The sequence below is a fragment of the Sinocyclocheilus rhinocerous genome, unplaced genomic scaffold, assembly GCF_001515625.1.
Source record: "Sinocyclocheilus rhinocerous isolate Xijiao unplaced genomic scaffold, SAMN03320098_v1.1 scaffold495, whole genome shotgun sequence".
Lineage (NCBI taxonomy): Eukaryota > Metazoa > Chordata > Actinopteri > Cypriniformes > Cyprinidae > Sinocyclocheilus > Sinocyclocheilus rhinocerous.
The window spans coordinates 478202-481128 of NW_015629560.1; positions in this window are offsets into that span (position 1 = coordinate 478202).

The following is a 2927-nucleotide window of genomic DNA, read 5'->3' on the forward strand; positions in this document are numbered from 1 at the left end:
GCTCTCAGAGAGACTGTTTACTTTAGCCGCATTCATCGTGAAACTTGCTAATTAGCACATTATTAGGAAAGGCGATTTGCAAAGATTCATTAAAAAAACCTTACACACTTCTTCTGAAGGTGAAGCTGGATCACGAATGATTGGTGCGAACACTGACGCATTTAGGTAGATCGGGGGCGCATTCCCTTCAGAAACAAACGTAATCCAACGCGTCTTCCTCAGAAGATGTTGGGAGTAAATGACGACTGCTATGTTCATTATTACATCCAACAACATCAATCAAAATATTGTGGGCGGGGCCTGTTTTTTGTGACGTCTGAGATCGGCTCGATTTGAGAAAGGGGTAAAGATTTTAGTAGATTAAAAAAAAAACACTGGGTGGATTTTTATCATTTTAGGGTGGTTGTGTACACACACTGCCAACACACATTTCAGGTCAAACAACTTGTAAAAGTGCATGTAGCATCCAATGACCCCTTTAATGCTAAACAACTGAGCTTTTGCTAACTGTCATTCCACAAAACATTTAATAAAACACTTGAGCTTATAAGTGAACATGTGATTTGCCCTTTTTTATGATAAAGTCACCCATAAAGTGCCAAGGAAAAAGATTTTCCAACACTTTTTTTGTGTTGGAACGTTTAATAAGAGTGGTTCATGAAAAAACAAATTTTCAAAAACTCCAAGCAAGTTAGCGATCTGTCATCATTTACCTGACATCTTGTCAAAGCAAAAAACAATCCATCATTCAGGATCCTTATCATTTTTAGCCAACAGGCTCTTCTTTATTTTGCATGCAGGTAAGCTTCATCACAGCATGAAAGCAGAAGCCATGCATTCCATGGACAATCTGAACTATGCATCTTACATAATTGGTATCAGCAATTTTATATAAATGCACATATTTGTCTAAATACTGTATTTGCAGTGTTTGTACAACTGTGATGCATCTACAGGTGCATCTCAATAAATTAGAATGTCGTGGAAAAGTTCATTTATTTCAGTAATTCAACTCAAATTGTGAAACTCGTATTAAATACTTGCATGTATAAGATGAAGGTGATTAAGAATTGAACTGTATGGCACTGAAGTATTTGAGGTGAAATTGGAAGTTTCTATCTAATATGATATACTATATAAAAAAATGTAAGTTGCCTTTAAAAGAAATAAAAAGTACCGTGTATTTTAAGAAGGGGTCCCTAATAGGGAATCATATTTGTGTCCTTGACATCAAAATGCTTGAAAAGCCTAAAGCTACCCAATGCTTATATTAAATTTGATATTATATCATTAAAATGTTTATTCTTTCTTTCTATACTGGTTATTACTTTGGCAATTTTTTTAAAGTTTGGCCAAAAGTTTGTTGCTGGTTGAAGTAAAGTAGGTAAACACTTAAAATAAATAATCATGATTTATACCTGTAATGCGTATCCTATATGTTATACATATTTTGTACACACTTGGAAGCTGCTCTCAAATTTTATGCTATTCATAATATATATATAGACTATAAAATTTTTATAGATTGTGTCATTTTCCACTACACTGGGATGCTGATGATGATCATAACTGCAAAACGAGGATCACAAACAATGTTAAAAAACATTAAAGGTCTATATTCTCACGTACAGAGCTTTACTGTATCCTGTAATTAAAGCACAGGTTATGGGCATACCATTACGAATGCTTCTGAGGATATGCTGGAACTAGATTAGTTGTATTCACGGCAAGCAACAACTAATAACTAGGTTTCAAAAAGCCACCGCACGACATATGTTTGACAGAAGTCCTAAGGACTTGTCTAGGAGATTGCCTAAAGGTGATGATTTGTCGGACTGGTGAAAAGATCAGTGAGGTTCACTTCTATGCAATTCTTGTACCTTGAGATATTTGTTTAAATGGGGCCCCCAGATCGTGTCCGGTGACGTCTAGGAGATTGCCTAAAGGTGATGATTTGTCGGACTGGTAAAAACAGCACTGCGGTTCACTTATATGCAACTCTTGCACTTAAGATCTTTGTAGTTTAAAAGGGGCCCCCAGATTGTGTCCGGGGGAAGTAGCCCTGGGTTGTATTGCACAATTTGAAGGGTCTTCAGAACGACAATGGCTTGTGACGACTGGTTACAGTGAGTGCCTGAAGCACGCAAGAAAATATTTTCACCTGGTTGCTACTCTTACGTGTCTTTTTAGTCTATATTTCTATCACCAAGTTCACATGTTCTAACACGTATCTTAATTAGGTTGCCTCTTGAGGTACTCATATTTTGTAGTTTCTTCATCTTTATGATAATCTTAAAGAATCTAAAGGTAGATTACACAAGTTGTTTGCTATATATGTGCTGTGGCATCATCAGATAATGTGCACCTGTCTACTCTCAAAAATGATGTCTACAAGGACTGCCAATTATGCCCCCCAACAAATATCATACAGGCCACTATACTGCCAATAAGTAGCATGTAAACAGTCATTTAGACTTGGTTTTCTCAAACCTTTAAATTAGTGACCCCAAAAACTTTGAGGAAGCCCAGTTTGAGAAATTCTGATTTAGAGGACACTTTTATCTAAAATTACTTAAAGGAATAGTTCACAAGTAATTTTACAATTTCATTGTTTTTTTTAAAATTCAAATTCACTTGAATCATAATAGATTTAGTTTAATTGTGCAGGGGTATTTTTCCCCCCTCATCTTGAATTTAGGGGTCATTTGTGCAACAAGTCAAATAACTGGTCATTTCCGACCCTGGTGGCAACAATGCCCTGCACCTGCTCTAAAACATTTTCATTTACATTTAGTCATTTAGCAGACGCTTTTATCCAAAGCGACTTACAAATGAGGACAATGGAAGCAATCAAAACTAAAAAAAGAGCAATGATATGCAAGTGCTACAACAAGTCTCAGTTAGCTTAAAGGGTTAGTTCATCCAAA